Source organism: Ranitomeya variabilis, chromosome 1 (assembly GCF_051348905.1).
Source record: "Ranitomeya variabilis isolate aRanVar5 chromosome 1, aRanVar5.hap1, whole genome shotgun sequence".
Taxonomy (NCBI): domain Eukaryota; kingdom Metazoa; phylum Chordata; class Amphibia; order Anura; family Dendrobatidae; genus Ranitomeya; species Ranitomeya variabilis.
The window spans coordinates 406,725,919-406,753,366 of record NC_135232.1 but is presented as its reverse complement, the minus strand read 5'-3'; positions in this window follow the sequence as shown (position 1 = coordinate 406,753,366).

Sequence of the window (27,448 nt, the reverse complement as noted above, 5' to 3'; positions counted from 1 at the left end):
GCTGATGGGAGTAGTACTCTCTCGTCAGTTTTATCTGTTGTAGATGTAGCAGTGATCAGAATACTGATCTCTGCATAAGCCTTTTCACACCACTAATTGAGAGCTTTCTGTGTACACTGTACATTGTCAGTAAGGGTACTGTCACACAGTGCCATTTTGATCGCTACGACGGCACGATCCGTGACGTCGTAGCGTCGTATGATTATCGCTCCAGCGTCGTAGACTGCGGTCACACGGTGCAATCACGGCGCTGGAGCGATGCCGAAGTCCCCGGGTAACCAGGGTAAACATCGGGTTACTAAGCGCAGGGCCGCGCTTAGTAACCCGATGGTTACCCTGGTTACCAGCGTAAACGTAAAAAAAACCAAACAGTACATACTTACATTCCGGTGTCTGTCCCCCGGCGTCTCAGCTTCTCTGCACTGTGTAAGCACAGCGGCCGGAAAGCAGAGCGGTGACGTCAGACGTCACCGCTGTGCTCGCTTTCTGGCTGGCCGGCGCTCACAGTGCAGAGAAGCTGAGACGCCGGAGGACAGACACCGGAATGTGAGTATGTACTGTTTGGTTTTTTTACATTTACGCTGGTAACCAGGGTAAACATCGGGTTACTAAGCGCGGCCCTGCGCTTAGTTACCCGATGTTTACCCTGGTTACAAGCGAACACATCGCTGGATCGCTGTCACACACAACGATCCAGCGATGTCAGCGGGTGATCAAGCGACGAAAGAAAGTTCCAAACGATCTGCTACGACGTACGATTCTCAGCAGGGTCCCTGATCGCTGCTGCGTGTCAGACACTGCGATATCGTAACGATATCGCTAGAACGTCACGAATCGTACCGTCGTAGCGATCAAAATTGCACTGTGTGACAGTACCCTAAGCTATGTTTGTCAATTTAAAGCCACAATATTCCATTACTGATCTTGCTCTGATACTTGTGCCTAGACTTAGCTATTATATACTTCTGCTACAAATTGAAATCCCTATGTATTTTTAAAAAAAACATTTTTTAAATAATTTTTAATAAAATATCAATTTTTAATAAATATCCACATTTATACCTATACGAACCCATAAGCCTATTGGTTTTTTGGGAAATGTTGTGTTTCTAATGCCTTGGTGGTATATGTAACCATTACTGTGACTTATTTGTTATGATCATTGTCAGTAAGCTGCCAGTCAGTGGTGGGGTTACACAGATTAACTGGTCTGGTATTCACATGAGACCTAGTCAGGTTTACCATGTAATTGACTTCATGAAATATTTATGAAAAGAGATCAAATTTTCTTGAAATTTGCAATAGATTCTCTACAGTTGCTATGCCAAACCTATGAGACTTCAGCTATTGAGAAACTACAACTCCTAGCAAGCTAATGAGTTACCTTGTCATATTTTTTTCCATGTATCTTGGTGTTCTCATTTTCCTTTCTAAAAGCTCTGGAATTACATAAATGCATCTAATCATTTTTGTACTCTTTAGTACTATTAAATACGTCTGTCTAATCAAATTACACCTATTACATAAGTGTTAATCTGTGTACATTTTACAGATGTCCATGGGTTTTTATTTCAACTTCCCCTGTGACTGCTAAAAGTTCACTTTTCTTAAGATATCTACAGTGCAGTGAACATTATTCCAAATTTTCCTTTTGAGGTAGAGTGTTTAAATATTTAACAATAATAGTTTATTTTTAAAACTCAAACACTTGGTTAGCATAAGTTTTAAAGTGTAACCATTGCTCTAGTTTTATTTTTATAATAGTACATATGAAAATAAGCAACTATGTAATATATCTTATCAGCGAAATCTGCTTCTTTCGTTGTCAAAATTTAGCATTGATTATCAAAATTCACAATTCTGAGGTAAAATCAGTATTCAGTGAAGACAATTTCCCATTCCTGAGATAGATGGCAGCTGCTACTAATAAGATTCTATCTAGATAAAAGGGAGAGGAGTAGGTAGGAGCTCTGCCTCTGGCTTCTCCCATCTACAAAGTATTGCGTCTGTAGCAACTGCCATCTCCTGTCTCAGTAATGGGAAAGTGTCTTCACTGAATACACATTTTACCTCAGAATTGAGAATTTTGATAATGACTGATCAATTCTGGCAGAGAAAGAAGCAGATTTCCCTGATAAGATTTATTACAAAGTTGCTTATTTTCATGTGCAATATTGATTTATGAAATAAAAATTAAAATGACGGTATTTGTAGCTAAAAATTGTTTTATCCAACTGAGATTTATTCATAATTTTGCACCAATTGCCTTTTATATTCCCTGCGTTATACTGTCTTTTGCATGCTGTAGATTGAGTTTATTTAAAATTCCTACGTGAGCTCATATGGAACTTTTACTGTCACGAGGGTGTTACGTCCCCCTGGAAGACCTGGAGTCAGAAGGTCTCATCAGGTAATAAATTGCAGGTTTCCTTTAGAGACTGATTCATGTCCTATTTTAAAAGGATTTTCTTTCCTTCAATGCTGAAAGGGTTAATGACTCTTTCCATGCTTTCCATGTTGACTGAGACTATACAGCCTGGCTGTTCTCAGCTGCAACTGCTTATCATTTACTCCCTCTACATGTACTGGCTCTGGGCGATTTTTCTTCCTGTGCTAAATATTAAGCTGAGTAGTTGGAGTGGGAGTTGTAGTTGTAGTGATCTGTTGTTGTTGTTTGTTGTAGTATGTGTTTATCTCCTGGTTGCTTATTTCTATTTAGTTTATTCCTCCCTGTCCCTATTCTCATCCCTGTTTTTGGTGAGTGCTTCAGTATGATTATTATTAGCATTAGGGTTAGTGCTAGGGTTAGCATTAGGGTTAGCATTAGGGCTAGGGTTAGGGTTGGGATTACAGTTAGGGTTGGGATTAGGGTTAGGGGTGTGTTAGGGTTAGGTTTGTGGTTAGGGTTATGGTTAGGGTTGAGATTAGGGTTAGGGGTGTGTTGGGGTTAGGTTTGTAGGTGGGGTTATGGCTAGGGTTGGGATTAGGGTCAGAGGTGTGTAAGGGTTAGGTTTGTGGTTAGGGTTATGTTTAGGGTTGAGATTAGGGTTGGCGGTCTGTTGGGGTTAGGGTTGTGGTTATGGTTATGGTTAGGGGTGTTTTAGGGTTAGGTTTGTGGTTAGGGTTATGGCTAGGGTTGGGATTAGGGTTAGGGGTGTGCTTGGGTTAGGTTTGTGGTTAAGGTTATGCTTAGGGTTGAGATTAGGGTTAGGGGTCTGTTGGGGTTAGGGTTGTGGTCAGTGTTATGGTTAGGGTTAGGGGTGTGTTGGGGTTAGGGTTGTGGTTAGTGTTATGGTTAGGGTGGGGATTAGGGTTAGGGGTGTGTTGGGATTATGGTTGGAGTTAGAATTGGGGGGTTTCAACTGTTTAGGTACATCAGGGGTCTCTAAACGCGACATGGTGTATTTTGCATTCAAAAAGTCAAATGGTGCTCCCTCCGTTCTGAGCCATGCCATGCGCCCAGACAGTAGTTTACCACCACATATGGGGTATCAGCATACTCAGGACAAATTGCAAAATAACTTTTTAGGGTCTAATTTCTCCTGTTATCCTTGAGAAAATAAAATTTGGGGGAGAAAATATCATTTTTGTGGAAAAAATGATTTTTTATTTTCACAGCTCTACATTATAGACTTCTGTGAAGCACTTGGCGGTTCAAAGTGCTCATCACACATCTAGATAAGTTCCTTGGGGGTCTAAATTCCAAAATGGTGACACTTGTGGGGGGTTTTCACTGCTTAGGCACATCAGGGACTCTCCAAATATGACATTGCATCCGATCTCAATTCCAGCTAGTTCTGAATTGAAAAAGTCAAGTGGTGCTCCTTCCCTTCCGAGTTCTGTCATGCGCCCAAACAGTGGTTTACCCCCACATATCAGGTATCAGCGTATTCAGGAGAAAATGCACAACAACTGTCGTGGTTCATTTTCTCTTTTTACAGTTGTGAAAATGAAAAAAAATTGGTTCTGAATTAAAATGTTTATGAAAAAGTTAAATATTCCTTTTTTTCCTTCCACATTGCTTCAGTTCTTGTGAAGCAAGTAAAGGGTTAATAAACTTCTTGAATGTGGTTTTCAGCACAATGAGGGGTGCAGTTTTTAGAATGGGGTCAATTTTGGATATTTTCTGTCATGTACACCCCTCAAAGTGACTTCAAATGTGATGTGCTCCCTAAAAATTTTGGTTTTGTAAATTTTGTTGTAAAAATGAGAAATTGCTGGTCAACTTTTAACCCTTATAATTTCCTAACAAAAAAATGTGCTTCCAAAATTGCACTGATGTCATGTAGACATGTGGGAAAAGTTATTTATGAAGTATTTTATGTGACATATTTCTCTGATTTTAGGGCATAAAAATTCAAAATTTTAAAATGGCAAAATTTTCAAAATGTTTGCCATATTTCTATTTTTTTATAAATAAAAGCAAATCATATCGAAGAAACATTATGGATAATATGAAGTAAAATATGTCACAAAAAAACCATTATCTGAATCAGTGGGAACCGTTAAAGCGTTCTAGAGTTAAAACCACATAAAGTGACAGTGGTCAGATTTGTAAAAATTGGCTTGGTCATTAAGCTGCAAATTGGCTCTGTTACTAAGAGGTTAACAAGAGCATAGTAAGGTTGCAGACCTAGGTCTCTCTACCATCAAGAGTATCCCTGGGATTGTTAGGGTCCCAGTTCCAGGGATGGTTGAGGCCCTTCTTCATTGCTTTAGACCATCACAGTGTGACAGTTGCCGTCTCTTAAAAAAGAATTCATATCCAGTGAAATTTTCTACATTTTTTCTTATTATACCCTCAAACATAAATGTACTTTTATTAGGTATTTATGTGTTATATCAACACTAAGTAGCAAGTATTTGTGAAGTGCAAAGGAAAAGATACATCTTTAATAAATATTTAAAAAACATGAATCTGAAAATTGTGACATGCATTTATATTTAGCCCCCCAGAAACATTACTTTGCAGGTCCACCTTTCCCTGCAATTACTGCTCTAAGTTTTTTTGGGTATGTCTTTAATAGCTTTACACATCTGGAGGCTGAAAATGTTTGCCCATTTTTCTACGTAAACCACTCAGTGAGATTAGATGGAGAGAGTTTGTGAACAGCAATTTTCAAGTCTTGTCACAGATTCTCAATGTGATTTAGGTTTGGGCTTTGACTTAACCATTCAATCACATGAATATGCTTTGATCCAAACCATTCCATTGTAGCTCTGGCAGCTTTTTTAGGGTTGCTGTACTGCTGGAAAGTGAACCTACACCATAGTCTCCAGTCTTTTGTAGCCTCTAACAGGTTTTCCTCCAGGTTTGCCCTGTATTTAGCTCCATTCATCTTAACATCAACTCTGATCATTTGCCCTGTCCTGTCTGCATTATGCTTTTATCATGTATGGCGCTGGGTAGTGTTGAGCATTCCGATACCGCAAGTATCAGGTATCGGCCGATACTTAGCGGTATCGGAATTCCGATACCGAGATCCGATACTTTTGTTGTATCGGGAATCGGTATCGGGATCGATACAATGTGTAAAATAAAGAATTAAAATAAAAAATATTGCTATACTCACCTCTCCGACGCAGCCTACACCTTACCGAGGAAACCGGCAGCCTTGTTTGCTTAAAATGCGCGCGTTTACTGCCTTCCGTGACGTCACGGCTTCTGATTGGTCGCGTGCCGCCCATGTGACCGCGACGCGACCAATCACAACAAGCCGTGACATAATTTTCAGGTCCTGAATGCCTAATTCTAGGCATTCAGGACCTGAAAATTACGTCACGGCTTGTGATTGGTCGCGTGCCGCCCATGTGACCGCGACGCGACCAATCACAAGCCGTGACGTAATTTTCACGTCCTGAATGCCTAATTCTAGGCATTCAAGACCTGAAAATTACGTCACGGCTTGTTGTGATTGGTCGCGTCGCGGTCACATGGGCGGCACGCGACCAATCAGAAGCCGTGACGTCATGGAAGGCAGTAAACGCGCGCATTTTAAGCAAACAAGGCTGCCGGTTTCCTCGGTAAGGTGCAGGCTGCGTCGGAGAGGTGAGTATCGCAATATTTTTTATTTTAATTCTTTATTTTACACATTAATATGGATCCCAGGGCCTGAAGGAGAGTTTCCTCTCCTTCAGACCCTGGGAACCATCAGGGATACCGTCCGATACTTGAGTCCCATTGACTTGTATTGGTATCGGGTATCGGTATCGGATTAGATCCGATACTTTGCCGGTATCGGCCGATACTTTCCGATACCGATACTTTCAAGTATCGGACGGTATCGCTCAACACTAGCGCTGGGTAATGTGTTTTCTAAGTGATGCGCAGTGTTAGATTTTAGCTACAAGTTGTGTATCAGGACTCAAACCCAGTGACTTGGTATACAAAGCAGAAGCTCTTCACCTTGAGTTATTCAGCTCTCTGGACAGCTCCTTGCTAAGGCTGCGTTCACACTTGCGTACCAGGCCATGGCAGATGGTTGCGGAGTTCCTCCCTGAAGCTTCACCCACTTCCGCACTTTTTCCATTTAGGTCCACCTACTTCTGCATGCGTCCTGCGTACCTATCTTTAACATTGGGTACACAGGACATGCGGATGTATGCGGATGCGTCATTTTGATGTGCCCGCCGACTGCACGGGGACGCAGCAAGTTGCTTTCCCATGCGGTCAGCTGGTACGTCAAAACGACGCATTCGCATCCATCCGCATGTCCTGTGTACCCAATATTAAAGATAGGTATGCAGGACTCATGCAGAAGTAGGCGGAGCTAAACAGAAGTGTGGAAGTGGGCGGAGCTTCATAGAGGATGTACGCAACCGTCCGCAAAGCCCCGGTACGCAAATGTGAACCTAGCCTAATTGAACTATCAGTGCCTGTCATTCCTGCTCCATCGTATGTTTTCTTGATCAGCTCGTCCTGTGATTCTTAATTGGACACCTTATTTAAACCCAGCCCAGTTCTTCTACATGCTAGCTTTGTCCCCTACATGGCTTTTTTTCAAGCTGGAAAAAAGCTGGACTTCTTATGGCTTGCTTTCAGAAATCTATTTCTTCTTGCCACTCTTCCATAAAGTCAAGATTTGTGGCAGATACAACTAAAAGTTGTTCTGTGGACAGATTCTATCACTTGAACTCTGGATGTCTGCAGCTTCTCCAGAGTGACCATAGGCCTCATGGCTGCTTCTCTAGTTAGTGCTCTCCTTGCTTGGGTTGTCAGTTTAGGCGGATCTCCTTCCATTTTTTGGATGATGGATTGAACAATGCTCCGTGAGATGTTCAGAGCCTGGGCGATGTTTCTATAACCTAACCCAGCTTTACTATTCTCCACAACTTCATCGTTGACCTGTCTGGTGTTTTACTTGGTTTTTAAGATGCTGTTTGATGCATAATGTTCTCTGACAAACTTCTGAAGCCACAGCTGTAGTTATACTAAAGAATAAATTATATAAATAAGTAATAATAATAATAATAATACAGGTGCACTCAATTGACTAATTATGTGACTTCTGGATGCACACAGGGTCACTCAGGATTTTATTTAGGGGCATCAGACTACAAGGGGCTAAATACAAATGGACTTCGCAATTTTCAGATTTATATTTTTAAAACCATGTATCATTTCCTTTACAATTCACAAATACTTGCTTTCTTGTGTTGGTATATCATATAAAATCCCAATATGATATTTTTAAATCTGAGGGTGTAACGTGAATAAATGTGGAAAAATTCACAGGGTATTAATAAAGTTTCCAGTCTCTATATATTCCTTCTTCTCAGCTCCTCTCAGCAAATTTATGATCACATGATAGTTTAGCTGAACATTATGGTTATAAAAATGCTGAGTAAAACAATGAAAATATTCAATTTGAGCAGATCATTTACAATAAATTTACTGCACCATTTCACACATTGTTGGCAATTGCATCAGTCAGAAAGTGAGCTCACATGATGAGGACTGGGAAAGCAGGTAGCAATATGATGCTACCACGTCGCTCTGACTGCACTCGGACGCTGACTGTGCTAGAGTTGGAAAAGTACATGGTGCTTATTTTGTTATTGTATACAGTATGTCTGTACTTGTACGAAAATGTGGGGTATATAGGGAACTGTGTTAGCCCCATATTGTATTTAGGGAGCTGTCAAGGCCATCATACTGCATATAGGGAACTATGGAAGCTATCATACCATATATAGGGAGTTGTGAGGGAAATTATACTGTATATATTGCACCATCATATTACATATAGGGAGCTGCCAGTCCTCATCTATATATATAATTGTCTAAGGGTTTTTCCGTCTGTCTGTCTGTCTGTCTGTCTGTCTGTCTGTCTTTCTGTCTGTCTGTCTGTCTGTCTGTCTGTCCTGGAAATCACTCCATATAAGGTATGGTCTACAAACAGGATACCTTATATGGAGTGGTCGGCGGTTTGTAGACCATACCTTATATGGAGTGGTCGGCGGTTTGTAGACCATACCTTATATGGAGTGGTCGGCGGTTTGTAGACCATACCTTATATGGAGTGGTTGGCGGTTTGTAGACCATACCTTATATGGAGTGGTCGACGGTTTGTCGGGCGGCCTCGACCAATCAGAGATGGGCACAGCATGGCGACGATGATGTCATAATGGTTGCCATGGCGACGATGATGTCATAAAGGTTGCCTCGACCAATCAGCGACGGGCACAGTCTGCCGCGAATCACATACTACGGGGACATGCATATTCTAGAATACCCGATGCATTAGAATCGGGCCACAGTCTAGTCTATATATATAATTGTCTAAGGGTTTTTCTGTCTGTCTGTCTGTCTGTCCTGAAAATCCCGCGTCTTTGATTGGTCGAGGCCGACCAATCAGCAACGGGCACAGCATGGCGACGATGATGTCATAAAGGTTGCCTCGACCAATCAGCGACGGGCACAGTCTGCCGCGAATTCGCCTCGACCAATCAGCGACGGGCACAGTATCGACATAGATGTCATAAAGGTTGCCATGGCGACGATGATGTCATAAAGGTTGCCTCGACCAATCAGCGACGGGCACAGTCTGCTGCGAATTCTGGAATCATCATTGTCCATATACTACGGGGACATGCATATTCTAGAATACCTGATGCGTTAGAATCGGGCCACAATCTAGTACTGTATAAAGGGAGCTATAGTGCCATTATACTATATAAAGGGAACTAAAGAAATGAGCTGAAGCATAAGTTGGTATACTTGCAATGTATTAGAGCACGTTATCACTGTGACTATTTCACGAACAAAACCCAAGGGAAAAAAATGAGCATATACGCTGCTGTAAGTAAATAAGTAAATAGTAATAGTATATGTAAATTTCATAGGGGACTTAGTTAACACTACTATGATTTAAAAAAGCATAAAAGCCATCCCACCGCGACAAGGTGTACTCAATCGTAATGGTCCTAGCTTGTCTTTAGTATTAAAACTTACCTTGTGTCAGCCGATCTCAATGTAGAGAAGGGCAGGGGAGGACAGGAGTCTGAATGCTCAGACATCTGCCCATGGGAAGCTATATGCACGAAATGCCTAGGTCAAATGGGGTGCCACACCAATGTTTGTACTAAGTACAAGTAACTAGAGCAAAACCAAAGACATTTACTAAAGTAGAAGTTGATATATGTGCAATGTGTAAGAACATGTTGACACTGTGGCCATTTAACAGACACAACCCCAGAGAAACCATGTCATAATGGGATGGCTTTTATGCTTTTTTAATCAAAATAGTGTTAACTAAGTACAAAATGTTCTATACATGAACCATTGCTATTTAATTACTTACTCACTCAGTGCAGTGTGTATGCTCATTTGTTTGTTTGTTCGGTTGGTTGGCTTTTTGCTTGTTTGTTTTTTCTTGGTATGATATTTGTGTATAAAATAAAATAAATATACATTGAAGAAACCGTACGCTCATTTTAACTTTTGATTAGCTCTTTTAGTAAACCAAGATTGGCAACCATACATGCCATAATTGTACAGTAGGCTGTTTTTGCATTTAGAAGTGTCTACCTGGCATTTGCTTTTACCACATCTTTTTTGGACAAGTGGATTTAATTTACTTAGCAAAAATTCTAAAAATAAGATACATTAAATTGAAACAATTAAATGGGCAGATCTATTACGGCATACATGTTTCACTTTTTCCCCAATGGGAGACACATGCAGCTATACTGATACTACGGTTCACGACTTCACAGATTCAATGTTACAAGTCAGCACTGATAAGTTAAAAAATTACCTCTGCTTTCAGCAGAACAGAGACAGAAACCCTTCTCTAAATCTTTGTCTTAAAAGGAATCTCATTACCAAATATATTCCTGATGAAATATTAGCTTTATTCTTGGATATGTTTTTAAATTATATAGAGTATATATACAATTTTGTTTACATCTTTGACAATCTGAAAAATTGCATAATAATTTTTCATATTTCCCACTGTTAGCCACTAGACGGAGCAAATGCTCACATTGGCATTAAAAGCTATAATTTGCAAACTTGTATAACAATTAGAGGCAGCATGGTGGCGCAGTGGTTAGCACAGCAGCCTTGCAGCACTGGAGTCCTGGGTTCAAATCCCACCAAAGACAACATCTGCAAGGAGTTTGTATGTTCTCCCCGTGTTTGCGTGGTAGAACACCGTGTTTGCGCGGTAGAATGGTAGAGTTGGAAGGGACCTCCTGAGTCATCTGGTTCAACCCCTTGCTCAATGCAGGATTTACTAAATCATCCCTGACAGATGTCTGTCCAGACTTCCATTGAAGGAGAACTCACCACCTCTCGTGGCTGCCTGCTCCACTAGTTGATCACCTTTACAGTCAAAAAGTTTTTTCTAATATCTAATCTGTGCCTCCTCCTGTTCAGTTTCATGCCATTGCTTCTTGTCTTTCCTTGTGCAAATGAGAATAAATCTGATCCCTATACAGTGTTACAGCCCCTGAGATATTTGTATACAGCTATTAAGTCTCCTTACAGTCTTCTCTTTTGCAAGCTAAACAATTGCAACACCTCTAACCATTCATTATAGGACATTGTTTGCAGACCAATGTCCTTTCTGGTCGCTCTTCTCTTAACTTGCTCCAGTTTGTTCATGTCTTTTTTTAAATGTGGTGCCCAAAATTAGACACCATTCCAGATGAGGTCTGACCAAAGAGGAGTAGAGGGGATAATTACTTCAAGTGATCTAGACTGCAAGCTTCTGTTAATGTAATCCAGAATTGTGTTTGCTTTTTTGCTGCTGCATCACACTGTTGGCTCATGTTCAGTCTGTGATCTATTAGTATAACCAAGTCTTTTTCACACATGCGGTTGCTTAGCCCTATTCCCCCCATTCTGTATATGTTTTATTATTTTATCTTGCCCAGTTGTGGGATTTTGCATTTCTCCCTGTTACGAACCATTCTGTTTGTTGCTGCCCACAGTTCCAGTTTGTTTAAATCTTCTTGAGTCGTCTTTCTCTCTTCTCTAGTATTAGCTATCCCTTTTAGCTTTGTCTGATCATCAAATGTAATCCCCTCAATTCTTTCATCTAAATCATTTACAAAGACGTTGAACAACACAGGGCCCAAGACAGAGCCCTGAGATTCTCCACTTGAGACATTGTTCCAACTGGTTGTGCAGCCATTTATAACCACTCTTTGGGTTTGATCACTAAACCAGTTAGGAATCCACCTAACAGTTGTCTTGTCCATTCCATACATGGTCATTTTTTCAATAAGATGTTATGAGACACTTTGTCAAATGATTTGCTGAAGTCAAGAAATATTATATCTACTGTGTTTCCCTGATCCACCCAGTCAGTGATTATGTCATATTAAGAAATTAAGTTAGTCTGACATTACCTATTAGTTACAAACCCATGCTGGCTCTGGTTAATCACTTCATTTTCATCCAGACACTTGCATACATGTTGTTTAATTTTATTTCCTGAGTTCTGGCCAAACTGTTTTAGAAGTGAATGTAGACTGCGGAGGGTAGTATGTGGCTGGGTTAGAGTTAAGAGCACATCATTAGCAAATAAAGACAGTTTAAATTCCTTATATCTAACCATCACTCCTTTAATGTCTGGGTCAAGGCAGATAGCCGCAGCTAGTGGCTCTATACACATAACAAAGAGTAACAGAGAGAGTGAGAAGCCTTGACTGGTGCCATTAAAAATTGGAAAAGACTGAGACAATGCATGGGGCAATTTTATGGCCGCCTATGGATGTGTGTACAGACTTTTTGGGGCTTTAATAAAAGGTCCAGAAATGCCAAAATGAGCCAGTGTTTGAAACATAAATGGCCAACCCAGGTGATCAAATGTTTTTTCAAGATCTAGGCTAAGTAAAAGTGCTGCCTTCTGTTAAATAACTTGACTAAGTGCAGGATTAGTATGGTGCTATATGTTTTATAGTAGAAATACGTTACTCCATCCAGACCAAGGGATTTACCATTGGGAAGAAGAGAAAGGATATCCATCACCTCTTCCTGCGAGATCCCTCTGTTAAGAGAAGACAAAGCTTCTATAGTAAGTGAAGGAAGATTGAACTTTTCAAGAAAGGATTGCACAGCCCCCTCCCCTCATCTGGGCCACGAGGCAAATTGCTTGGTAAATTATATAGCTTAGATAAATATCCCTGGAAAATATTTATATATATTGTAGGGGTTCACTCGCTCAGGTGCAACGGCTGACATGCAGGAGACACGTTCCTTTAAAAGTTCACCGGGTTTATTGCTCCATAAACCACATAGCAACATGAACAACGGGTAAACAGTCTTACATCAGACGGATGAGACCTCAATGTCCATAACAGAGCTCCGCTCTCTCAGGTCTGTAGGCACACAGACTGTGCTATGTCCAGCATGCAGGCCCAGTCCTGGAGCCTTAACACACTGTGGAGGCTTTCTCCTCCACACACAAAGACTCCTATCTGTAGTGTCCCGCCTGGACACAGGGATCTCTGTCCACACTCACAGACTCCCAAAACACAAACAGCCATGTGCCAAACACACCTCCATTATGTAGCCTGAAACCACAGCCAGGTACCTGTCACATGATTAGACATGTGGTTCTGACATCACCACAGGTCCTGAAACAAACATAGATAGGCATGGTTATGCCCCTTACCCAGGGGTGAGGTATATGGGTAGCCAGACCCTCCCATCTCTCATAGCTATCCGTAACCCGGACCCAAATATACTAAACAATTCCTTATTGCTTTATGTGCATTACAGAAAAAACTCGGGGTTACATCACAGCGACAAGCCTTCTCTGTGATACATACCTCCCGTCGACTATCCAACCTTTAGCCATGCTACATACCTCCCCCCTCTGCCTAAAGCCGTGGGGCTTGGCACTTGTCCTAAACCGACTAGAGACCCCTCTCAGTTGTCCCTGACAGTCAAACCGTCTGTCTAAGTCAGGGCCTGTTATTGGACCCTTTCATCGGCATTCGTCATCCCTTTTCGTCACATCCTTTGATAACGATGACCCCTTGTCATCTCGTCTGCTACAGGATCTCCTGCTTAGGTCACTTAGCCCTGAGCTAACTGAGGCATCACTGCTTCTACCTGTTTCATCAGGCCACCTTCTCCCATGGTCTTTATTGCCTGGAGAGCAATCCATCCACTTTTCTCTATGTCCTCTGTTAGCTTCAGCTTGGGGACTTCTGGTCTTACGCAAACTTCTTCGCCTCTCTGGCAGCTGTTTATTAACTTGCAGTCTCTCAATTCTCAGCTGCTCTACCTCCCTTAGGTATGCCATGCGATATTCCAGGAGCATGCGGATATTCCTAAGACTCTCTCTGGATCCGATAACCAGGAATGGAACCATCCCATCTTCACCCATAGCCTGGACCTCTTCATCAGCCGGTATCCTCAGTCTCTTCAGACCGGATTTATCCACCATCTCCTGCATCACTCTCCCAAGTTTCCCAATGACTTTCGCCACCAGACCTTTGGGTACTTGGACTGTGTCTTCCACTAAGCCCAGCCGACTAAGAGCTTTCCTTTCACTCTCCAAACGTCGAACGGCTTCATCATTCTTCAAAATGATCCTCTGTTTTGTACGGAGGCAGTGTAGGTGCATATCCCTCAGGACAGCCACCCGCTTCACTGTGACTTCCCTAGTCACAGTATGACCAATTGCTGAGTCTCAGGCGCCCAGTGCACACTACACGCCTCTACTGCCTTTCTAAATGCCTCATGCACACCCTTCCTGGCGCACGCTTCTTGCATGTCTTCGGGTACTTCTATTATGCTCTTGAAAAGCGGGGTCTCATCTTTACGGACATCTGCCACGACCTGGTGACTGTCTTGTTCCGCTTTTAGCTGAACTCTTCCTCAGTCTTGTCTTCTGCTTGAGCCTATGCCAAGATGGGCATTGGCAACTCCTCTGCCAGGCAGCGACGCTCCTCCTCTCTCTGGAGAAGCTCCTGCTGATGCTTTTCTTGAGCCATTATGAGCACATCCATATCTTTCAATATGGCCCTATTCATGGCCTGACACACCGACAGATGATGTCTGAGTTCAAAGACCTCCTTCTCTAGGTCACCCACTTTGTGCTCAATAGCTTGCCTCAGGACCCTTTCTCGTTCGACTGTTTCTTTAAGCAGCTCTATGTTTTGGTCCTGCTCTCTTTTGGCTAGCACATGTCGCACCACCAGTTCTTTAATTAAACTTTCAGACGGGGTCTCTTGCCCACCCGCACTCTGCCTCTTCAGAGTTCCACCTGTTTATGCATCCACCTCTATGGTCTCTTCTGGGCTCTTGGTAACTTCAGAGTTCTCCATCTCTTCAGCATCAGGTACTCTGGAGCCTTCATACTGAGCCACTTCACCCTTTCTGGGCATTGCAGATATGGGACTACCACAGGTCTGTTATAATTCCATCCCTACGTCTGTCCTGGGATTTGTCAGAGGTAAAGTGTCCTCCTTATCAAAGACAGTAACCTGATCTGTACCTGACCCTGTCTCTTCCTCATCATCTCTCTTCTCAGAGGGTGTAACCTGTCCCGCCTTTTTGCGTCCCCCGCGCCGAGATGAAGATCTGTGATTTTTACTGGGCTCCTCCTTACTGCACTCCTTTCCCCTTGCGCTCGAGTCACAGTCTGGATAGGAGTCACCCCCTCTCACTCTGTCATCCTGAAACAGCAATTCCCCATTTAAACACGTGTCAGACCCACACTTTCTTCCAGTCAGCTGGAACTCTGAACTATTGACCCTAGGTGTCGCTATCTCCTTTTCACACAACACACCACTAGGAATCACTACAGCCGCCTGTTGTGGTGGGGCTCCCTTAGGGTCATTCTGGATCCTTTTTGAGCAACCAGACACTCCCCTTTCCTCCCACAAGTCCCAAAACCATTCAAAGTCCTGGCCTATTACAACAGGGAATGGCAAGTCTGAGACAACAGGTACATCATGGCTGGTAATAATAGTGGGTGTCTCAATGATTACCCTGGACACCGGATAATCCCTAGCGACCCCATGAACGCAGTGGGCTTCCATCTTCCTTCCGGGAATCAGATAGACAGGGAGTGTGGCGCTCACCAGCATCACCAGGCTCCCTGAGTCCAGAAGTCCAGTCACGCACACTCCATTGACTTCTACAGAACAGCTCTGTGTCATCTTGTCAGATGCAAAGTCAGTACAATATTATGAACATGCGCTTTTCAAACACTGAACCCGGCAACAGTCGATCAGCGCATTCGTCACTGCCCCTTTTTGGGCCACCACCCCTATTTGGGTCACCGCCCCTTTTGGACTCCACCCCTTTTGGGTTACCGCCCCCTTATGGACCATTTTCTCCTTTGGGGCCACCACCCCTTTCAGGGACTCCACCGCCTTTTGGGCAACTACCCCCTTTTGAGACGCAGCCCCTTTTTGACCAACCATAATTATTTGGGCACCGCTCCATTTTTGGGACTCCACCCCACTCTGGGGTACACCCCGTGGACTTCCCACAGCACTCTCAGGCCCCAGTTCGCTCATCACACCAATGTGACTTGGGCCCTTTAAGAGTCTGCACACTCTAAACCAGGAATGTCTTTTTTTTTTCTCTTTGCTGCAACTGCAGCTTCACTTCACAAGGCTCTGTACCGTGGACTTCGTGGACCCGCCGATCCACTGCAAACTTCGTAACCCCGCCGAGTTACCGCCAGACGCCTTCAGTCTTCGTGGCCCCGCCGAGCCACAGCAAGTTGATCAGAGAAGGAAAAAACAAATACATGGACTCACCGGTCCACAGCAAGCACTTGCACAACTGCTTTATAGGAAAAAAAACACAGTCTCTCACTGACCCCGGTCAGAATAACACAGACTATGGTCTGTTACACACCTGGCTTTAACGCAGCCCAAAAACAGTTTTTCACTGACCCCTTGTCAGTACAATACACGGTTTTCAGACCGTCACCCGTTGGCAACTTCACGGGTTCCTGGACACTCCTCAGCCTCAGAGATGCCCAGGCGCACTGTCTCTGTTTTCTTCCACTCTGACCCCAGTCAGTACACATGGACACCTGTCCGTTACCTGTTGTTGCCGGCCACACAGGTTCCCGGATCCCTCTTCTCCTCAGAGGTATCCCAAAACAGCAGTTCTCACTGACCCCGGTCAGTATTTACTCACGGTTGTCAAGACCGTCCACTCCTCTGGCTCAGACCAGCCAGCGCTGCAACCTGTGTTCCTTGAATCGTTGCCCGCATTCAAAACACCAATTGTAGGGGTTCACTCGCTCAGGTGCAACGGCTGACACGCAGGAGACACGTTCCTTTAAAAGTTCACGGGGCTTATTGCTCCATAAACCACATAGCAACATGAACAATGGGTAAACAGTCTTACATCAGACAGATGAGACCTCAATGTCCATAACAGAGCTCTGCTCTCTCAGGTCTGTAGGCACACAGACTGTGCTATGTCCAGCACGCAGGCCCAGTCCTGGAGCCTTAACACACTGTGAAGGCTTTCTCTTCCACACACACAGACTCCTGTCTGTAGTGTCCCGCCTGGACACAGGGATCTCTGTCCACACTCACAGACTCCCAAAACACTCACAGCCATGTGCCAAACACACCTCCATTATGTAGCCTGAAACCACACCCAGGTACCTGTCACATGATTGGACATGTGGTTCTGACATCACCACAGGTCCTGAAACAAACATACACTCACCGGCCACTTTATTAGGTACACCTGTCCAACTTCTTGTTAACACTTAATTTCTAATCAGCCAATCACATGGCGGCAACTCAGTGCATTTAGGCATGTAGACATGGTCAAGACAATCTCCTGCAGTTCAAACCGAGCATCAGTATGGGGAAGAAAGGTGATTTGAGTGCCTTTGAACGTGGCATGGTTGTTGGTGCCAGAAGGGCTGGTCTGAGTATTTCAGAAACTGCTGATCTACTGGGATTTTCACGCACAACCATCTCTAGGGTTTACAGAGAATGGTCCGAAAAAGAAAAAAAATCCAGTGAGTGGCAGTTCTGTGGGCGGAAATGCCTTGTTGATGCCAGAGGTCAGAGGAGAATGGGCAGACTGGTTCGAGCTGATAGAAAGGCAACAGTGACTCAAATCGCCACCCGTTACAACCAAGGTAGGCCTAAGAGCATCTCTGAATGCACAGTGCGTCGAACTTTGAGGCAGATGGGCTACAGCAGCAGAAGACCACACCGGGTACCACTCCTTTCAGCTAAGAACAGGAAACTGAGGCTACAATTTGTACAAGCTCATCGAAATTGGACAGTAGAAGATTGGAAAAACGTTGCTTGGTCTGATGAGTCTCGATTTCTGCTGCGACATTCGGATGGTAGGGTCAGAATTTGGCGTAAACAACATGAAAGCATGGATCCATCCTGCCTTGTATGGAGCATCTTTGGGATGTGCAGCCGACAAATCTGCGGCAACTGTGTGATGCCATCATGTCAATATGGACCAAAATCTCTGAGGAATGCTTCCAACACCTTGTTGAATCTATGCCACGAAGAATTGAGGCAGTTCTGAAGGCAAAAGGGGGTCCAACCCGTTACTAGCATGGTGTACCTAATAAAGTGGCCGGTGAGTGTAGATAGGCATGGTTATGCCCCTTACCCAGGGGTGAGGTATATGGGTAGCCAGACCCTCCCATCTCTCATAGCTACCCGTAACCCAGGCCCAAATATACTAAACAATTCCTTATTGCTTTATGTGCATTACAGAAAACACTCCGGGTTACATCACAGCGACAAGCCTTCTCTGTGATACATACCTCCCGTCGACTATCCAACCTTTAGCCACGCTACAATATATATATATATATTTATATATACTGTATATATATATATTATTGCTCCCTTTTCATCTCTGAGAGCATATATTGAAGACTGACTTTTGTCATCACTAAGCTGCCTCGCCAATAGTGTGTGAGATTTATTTCCCTTTTCATAATATTTTAGTCTACTATAAAGTAATATTTTTTCAGTTTTATAATTAATAATGTCTTTTAATTGCAAACGCGTAGACACAATATCCCTTAAGAGTCTTTTGGATGGGGCAATGGCAAGTTTGGCTTCAAGGTCTCTCAACTGGGCAGCAAGCAAGTCTGTCTGGTGAGCTCTATCCTTTTTAATACGGGAACCTAGGGCTAATAGGGCTATACAGTCACAATGGAGGACAGCTTTGTGTGCTTCCCATACAGTTGAAAAAACAGGGACTGACTCTTTATTAATGTCAAAATATTCGGCTATCTTCTCACCTAACTCCTCTCTATGTTGCGGTCTATTAAGCAGGGTCTCGTTGAGTCTCCAATGGCATACTTTAGTCTGTGCTGAGGATTGAGTAAAGGTACCTTCACACGAAACGACATTATAACGATATCGCTAGCAATCCGTGACGTTGCAGCGTCCTGGCTAGCGATATCGTTTCGTTTGACACGCAGCAGCGATCAGGATCCTGCTGTGATGTCGCTGGTCGCTGAATAAAGTCCAGAACTTTATTTGGTCGTCCGATCGCTGTGTATCGTTGTGTTTGAAAGCAAAAGCAACGATACCAGCGATATTTTACACTGGTAACCAGGGTAAACATCGGGTTACTAAGCGCAGGGCCGCGCTTAGTTACCCGATGTTTACCCTGGTTACTAGCGTAAAATGTAAAAAAAACAAACAGCACATACTCACATTGCGTCCCCTGCAGTCTGCTTCCTCCTCTGACTCAGCGCCGCAAAGTGAAAGTGAAAGCAGCACAGCGGTGACGTCACCGCTCTGCTCTCACTGTACGGCGCTCAGTCAGTCAGGAAGTGGACGCAGGGGGACGTGAATGTAAGTATGTGCTGTTTGTTTTTTTTAGATTTTACGCTGGTAACCAGGGTAAACATCGGGTTACTAAGCGCGGCCCTGCGCTTAGTTACCCGATGTTTACCCTGGTTACCAGGGGACCTCGGCATAGTTGATCGCTGGAGAGCGGTCTGTGTGACATCTCTCCAGCGACCAAACAGCGACGCTGCAGCGATCGACATCGTTGTCGCTATCGCTGCAGCGTCGCTTCGTGTGAAGGTACCTTAAGGGTGAGCATTACAGGTGCGTGATCTGACCACGTTATTATCTCAATGTCTATGTCTAATGTCAGTCTGAGTGTTTGTATATTGCCAAAAAAAGAAGTCTATTCTAGTATAAGTACCATGCGGAGGGGAGAAAAAGGTTTAGGTTAACTCTGTGGGATGGTTACATAGTTACATATAGTTATTAAGGTTGAAGGAAGACTTTATGTCCATCTAGTTCAACCCATAGCCTAACCTAACATGCCCTAACATGTTGATCCAGAGGAAGGCAAACAAAACCCATGTGGCAAAGAGTAAGCTCCACATTGGGGAAAAAAATTCATTCCCGACTCCACCTACGGCAATCAGACTAGTTCCCTGGATCAATGCCCTATCAAGGAATGTAGTGTATATACCCTGTAACATTATACTTTTCAAGAAAGGAATCCAGTCCCCTCTTAAATTTAAGTAACGATTCACTCATTACAACATCATACGGCAGAGAGTTCCATATAGTTACATAGTTACATAGGTTAATACGCCAAAGATCAAAAAGGCCAAATTTGCCTATTAGTTTTCTAAAGTCCGCAGATAATCTACATTGAGATCTGTTTGGCTGCATTCTGTGTATGGAGAGCCTATCCAATGTGTCTGAAAAAATAACATTAAAACCCACTCCAATAACCCAGGCAGATGGGGTAGTCTGGATAATTTCAAAAATATTCGATTTAAGAAGGAAGTTTGTAAGGTGTTAGGTACATATATGCTACATAGGGTAATTGGTATATCCTTATATGTACCTTTCAAGATAATATATCTACCCTGGGGGTCTAATATCTCCAATGTGATTTGCACAGGGCATGTTCTAGAAATAGAGAAAAAAACAATGCGCACAGCGTTTTACCCAGGATGATATGGAATGATTCTCTCCTCTGAGGATCATCAGATACCAGAATCTCTTTGAGAGAGCAAGAAAATACCATCATATGCCCCACCAATCTGTAGGAAGAGATACAAAAGGAAAGAGAAGATACAAAGACAAAACATTACACTAATTCACAACAGATAGAATCCTCAAAAAAAACAATGGCTTTACCAAAGAATGAGGAGAGAGAGGAGGGAAAGAACAAGTCTGTCTCCTCATCTCTCCCCCCTGCGGATAGGGTAGGCATACCAAACCTTTCTTAGTCATTTTTCAAGAAAGGAACTAGGTAAAAAAGGAGGAACCGTTCCCCCTTGTGAGGAAGTCATGGTAAGAGACACCCTACTAAAACACAGTAATTGCGAAACACTAAAGAACAAAATATTCTATGCTGACCTTCACCCACCGTTCAAAACAGAAGAACGGCTAAAAAAAATTACCAAAATGTCAGAGAGGATGTGTAATCATAAACTTTAAACTATCATATGGAAAGAGAATCAGACATAGCCCAGCTCCTGAAAGAAAAACGCTGTGTAAGCATTTATGATAAAAAAAATTTAAAAAAAAACAATCCCTCAAGTTGGATCCAATATGGTCCCCCGGGAAGAAGGGCCTCTCTTCTTGGCCTCAATATTCTGCCAGATTGGTGAAATGGGACACATGACCAAGTCCCAATCCTTCAGGTCGGGGAGCAGAATTTCCAGATCAGCGCAGAAAGGTGGAAGGTCCTTAAAGGAGCGTAAGGTAGTTGACTGTCCATTTCTCACAACAATGAGGGCAAAGGGGTACCCCCTGCGATACTGTCATTTTTATTTTTCAATGCGGTGAGAAGTGGTTTCAGATGTCTATTCCTTTGGAGGGTGATCCACAATAGGTCAGGATACAGTTGGATAGGGGCTCCATTAAATTCAAACTTATGGAGAGCATGAGCCTTAGACATGATGGACTCTTTTGTTTGAAAGTAATGGATGCAACATATCACATCTCAGGGCTGAGATTAAGCTCCCTTGGGGCAGAGGGCCCTATGTGCGCTACCCATCTTTATTTTATGGGATGAAGTTTCACCCAGTATTGAATTGAAGATGGATTTGAGTACTGTATGGAAATCCTCTGAACCAGTTTCTTCAGGGATACCCCTCACCCTGTTATTTCAGCGCCCTCTGTTGTCCAATCCAAGTCCTCCAAATGATTATTTGTCTCCCCCAGCGCACATTTTTTTTTCACATGCTTCAATAGTCTCCATGGGAGACTAGAAGCTGCCATAACCCGATCGGCTCTGCTACATAAAGGCGATGATCAGATCATCTGTATGTAGCAGAATTCCTCACTTGCTATGAGCGCCGAACACCGGGCGGCACTCATAGCAATCCGGCAGTGACAACTATAGAGGTTTGCAGGTGACCTCTGGTTGTCATGTCAACCCATCGGTGACCTGCGATCACGTGACGGGGGTCACTGATGGGTGGATTTCTGGTGCGATTGCCGGAAGGGCATGTTAAATGCTGCTGTCAGTGTTTGACAGCAGCATTTGCCAGGTTAAAACAGCTGACATGTGTGGGCTCACCGCCGGAGCCTACATCAAAGGGAGGGTGTACGACATTGGCGTACTATTATGCTTGATATCGGAAAGGGGTTAAGGACATCCAGTTAATTGGATCTCTCCTACCCCCTTTCTCAGTCCCTTAAAACCTGTCTTTTTGAAAACCAACCTTGAAATCTGAGTCTTCACAGGTCTTTATCCTCTAGCTAGCCAAAATTCTATGATAGCTTGATCGCTGCCTCCTAGGGTCCCAGCCATACTTACCTTTTCAACTATTTCCTCCCTTTTTATAAGGATAAGCTCTAAGGTAGCAGATCCCATTATTTTCTCCACTACATTTTGGAAGATAAAGTTGTCAGCAAGAAAGGATAAGAATTTGCTGGACCTGTTTCTTTTGCCTGTGATATGATTTATAATCACAATGCAGTGCCATTTTGTTGATGACTATACGATGATGTTTTCAGTGTACAGATACACGTGGACAGAATTTCCCCTGTGTCAGTGGGAAGTAGTGTTGCTCACCTGATCGCTACTATCTACCCCATTGCTTACATACCATCTATGCCTTTCACCACTTTGATACAGTCTGCACTATGGCCTGTGTCAGCCTGAAGATGGTGTTGTGAAGCTAATTTCCGGTTACAAGTGCTGGTGGCACAGGCTCGACAGGAACAGTGGATCCCAGTGATTCTCATTGGGCTCCATAAACATGACACTGTGCTCCACCTGTAATAAAGTGCAAGCTGTGAACTGCACTTGGTGGAAGCAAACACACTTCATACCTGATAAGACCACAGTGTACCAGGGTTGGAGACTGCCTTTTGTGTACTATTTGTTTAATGTTAGTGTTATGCACTGAAACATTACAAAGAAGTAAATACAAATGTCAGCCCCAATGGAAGAAAAATACATTTAAAAATTACTATAGGAACTATGTAGTTTTTTTTCTATAAAAATCACATTTTTTCATAGACAAATATTCATTAATACAAATAAATTGACACATTCCCTCAGTTCTCTCACAAACAGCATGACCAATGGTGGTCTGACTACCTGGACTCTCATTGATCATAAGAACAAGGGTCCCATGTCCCTCATGTGATTGATTAAGCATGATCATCTCTAGAATTACTGTCTTTGGGAACTGTAGTCGCGACCACATACTACCACTCCATTCACATGGGGCATATGAGAACCCTGTTCTTGGGATCCTATGCATAGGCAGACTAATAAATGTTGTTTTTGTGATTTAACTTGGCAATTTATTTGTAAACTAGAATTACAGCTTTAGCTGCTACTGTTAGGTCCAGTTTTTTATATCAAGACAGAGTAAATTATGCATTTTTAGGGATTGAGGACGTTTGCAGTGGGATGAAAAATACATTGTTATCTGGTAATATAAAATACAGTAGTTGATTCTTAAGCCACTAGACCTGAAATATCTGGTTCTGCAAAAAGTCAACTGTGGTCCCTATGTGGCACAAAATCACTGAGCATGAAGACAAGTGCATGTACCTTGCCTACGTTATACGCTGAATAATTCACTGCGACAGTGTATACACATGATAAAGTGATGTGAGTAATGACAATCACAATGACAGAGAAGCGTGTTGGCAGGGCAAGTGATTTCGAACATTTACAAGCAGTGGAAGCAGGGTGTTAATTATCTTTCTGCACAAATCACTGGGGGGTAATATTTTGGAAGACGATACATTATTTTCAAGTGATGGAATGGGTTATGCCCTACCCACCTTTGACAGTAACAATATTACCTTAAGATACAATTAATCCTTGACGTACAGAGGAGTAAATGTATCTTTAAATTTAATTTCATCTGAGACAACACCAAATTTCAGTCTCTCAAATATCCTGCACTGATTTCTTGCTGTTAGCTAGCAATATCCGATAGTTTGCCATTACATGTTCACAGCAATAAACTGTAGTGCTCACCATATGTTGCAATGATAGATTGCATATTCATTACTTTTATATCTTCAGCGCAAGTATAAAAAGAATCTTCATTTTCTCATTTTTCGCTTAAATAGATGTCTTCTGACAGCGATTTCTTCTTCTGTTGATAATCTGATAACCCAAAAGTGAAAAAATATTTTGAATAACGTAGCACTAACTACATCATTTAGAAATAAAGGATTCATTCCTCAAGAGAGGAGTTTACTCTAATGCCAGATATATGTGCACACTTTGATTACTTTTGGAAAATGCAGCCCTCTACAAAATTTTGTGGTTCTTTGAGAATCAGTTTAATCTAGTCTGTGTATAATTGAATATGTTCAGTGGTCCAGAAATTGCAGGCAGTTGTATAAGAAAAACAGTGAAACCTACCTAACCTGGAAATATTTAAAAACATTATAAACACAAAAAATCTCCCCTAAAAAAATAATAATCATTTTTCATGTATGTGATACGTTTGGAAGAGGAAACATGAAATTTGCCCTTACTTAACAAGGGAGTGTCCAGCTTGAAAAAAAAGTTTTAATATGTGTAAAGTTAAAAAGAAAAATATTTTTTCAATATGAACAATCCCTTTAATGCCCTTACTGCCATATCGCAAACATATACATGATTGCAGGACTGTCAAAGTGGATAATGATCATGATTTATACCATAGCTCAGTTCCTGCTGCTGTTGAATATTTAAAGAGGATGTTTCACCAAATTTTACATGTTGAACTTTAGACACAATGTAATAATGGCTGCAGAGCAAAGTAAACCTTTTTTTCAGCCTCTCCGTTGCAGTGATATTAGCAATCAAAATATTTGTCATTTAATGAGCTAAGGTTAAGCCCTAGTGGTTGCTATCAGATCCTTTTACTGGGGTAATGTACTTCTCCGTGTATGAGTCTGACCAATCATAAGCAGGCAGCAATAGAAGAACACGCCCCCACAATAGCTCACAGCAGGTTTCTTAGTGTGCGAGATATAAATCACACTTAAGGCTGTTGTTCTCAGCCAACTTGTAATTGCTCTGCAGTGAAAACAGGGTGTCATTACATCTTAAGGTACCTTCACACGAAGCGACGCTGCAGCGATAGCGACAACGATGCCGATCGCTGCAGCGTCGCTGTTTGATCGCTGGAGAGCTGTCACACAGACCGCTCTCCAGTGACCAACGATGCCGAGGTCCCCGGGTAACCAGGGTAAACATCGGGTTACCAAGCGCAGGGCCGCACTTAGTAACCCGATGTTTACCCTGGTTACCAGCGTAAAAGTAAAAAAAACAAACAGTACATACTCACCTGCGCGTCCCCCAGCGTCTGCTTCCTGACTCTGACTGAGCTCCGGCCCTAACAGCACAGCGGTGACGTCACCGCTGTGCTTTCACTTTCACTTTAGGGCCGGCGCTCAGTAAGTGTCAGGAAGCAGACGCTGGGGGACGCGCAGGTGAGCATGTACTGTTTGTTTTTTTTACTTTTACGCTGGTAACCAGGGTAAACATCGGGTTACTAAGCGCGGCCCTGCGCTTGGTAACCCGATGTTTACCCTGTTTACCAGTGTAAAACATCACTGGTATCGTTGCTTTTGCTTTCAAACACAACGATACACGCGACCGGACGACCAAATAAAGTTCTGAACTTTATTCAGCGACCAGCGACATCACAGCAGGATCCTGATCGCTGCTGCGTGTCAAACTAAACGATATCGCTAGCGAGGACGCTGCAACGTCACGGATCGCTAGCGATATCGTTACAAAGTCGTTTCGTGTGAAGGTACCTTTACACTGAAGCAGTCTGCTCTGGGAATTGACCCTAGGGGCCCACCCTACAGCTATATGCAAATAACTTAGCTGTTATCCCCGATATAGTGGAGCATCAACTGTAAAGGCCCCGTCACACACAGCGACACTGCAGCGATACAGACAACGATGCCGATCGCTGCAGCGTCGCTGTTTTGTCGCTGTGTGGTCACTGGGGAGCTGTCACACAGACAGCTCTCTCCAGCGACCAACGATCAGGGAAACGACTTCGGCATCGTTGAAACTGTCTTCAACAATGCCGAAGTCCCCCTGCAGCACCCGGGTAACCAGGGTAAACATCGGGTTACAAAGCGCAGGGCCGCGCTTAGTAACCCGATGTTTACCCTGGTTACCAAAAAAACCAAACAGTACATACTCACCATCTGATGTCCGTCAGGTCCCTTGCCGTCTGCTTCCTGCTCTGACTGAGTGCCGCCGTACAGTGAGAGCAGAGCGCAGCGGTGACGTCACTGCTGTGCTGTGCTCTCACTGTACGGCGGCACTCAGTCAGAGCAGGAAGCAGACGGCAAGGGACCTGACGGACATCAGATGGTGAGTATGTACTGTTTGTTTTTACATTTACGCTGGTAACCAGGGTAAACATCGGGTTACTAAGCGCGGCCCTGCGCTTAGTAACCCGATGTTTACCCTAGTTACCAGTGAAGACATCGCTGGATTGGTGTCACACACACCGATTCAGCGATGTCAGCGGGACCTCAACGACCAAAAAAAGGTCCAGGCCATTCTGACACAACCAGCGATCTCACAGCAGGGGCCTGGTCGCTGGTACGTGTCACACATAGCGAGATCGCTACTGAGGTCGCTGTTGCGTCACAAAACTTGTGACTCAGCAGCGATCTCGCTAGCGATCTCGCTATGTGTGACGGGGCCTTTAAACACAGGCGGCTGCTGCACATCTACTGAGTGCCACCATAACTGGGATGTGCAATTATGGTAGTTTACATTAAAGGGTGCTTTGATGAAAACAAGTCATAACTAGTGTTGAGCGATACCGTCCGATACTTGAAAGTATCGGTATCGGATAGTATCGGCCGATACCCAAAAAGTATCGGATATCGCCGATACCGAAACCCGATACCAATACAAGTCAATGGGACACCAAGTATCGGAAGGTATCCTGATGGTTCCCAGGGTCTGAAGGAGAGGAAACTCTCCTTCAGGCCCTGGGATCCATATTAATGTGTTAAATAAAGAATTAAAATAATAAATATTGATATACTCACCTCTCTGGAGGCCCCTGCACCTCACCGCTGTTAACCGGCAGCCTTCTTTGCTTAAAATGAGCGCGTTTAGGGCCTTCCATGACGTCACGGCTTCTGAATGGTCACGTGCGCTCATGTGACCGCCACGCGACCAATCACAAGCCGTGACGTCATTCTCAGGTCCTAAATTCCTAGAATTAGGAATTTAGGACCTGAGAATGACGTCACGGCTTGTGATTGGTCGTGTGGCGGTCACATGAGCGCACGCGACCAATCAGAAGCCGTGACGTCATGGAAGGTGCTGAACGCGCTCATTTTAAGCAAAGCAGGCTGCCGGTTACTACCAGGGCGCGTCAGAGGGTGAGTATATCCCTATTTTTTATTTTAATTCTTTATTTTTTACATGGATATGGATCCCAGGGCCTGAAGGAGAGTTTCCTCTCCTTCAGACCCTGGGAACCATACACTGGGAACTTCCGATTCCGAATCCCGATACCACAAA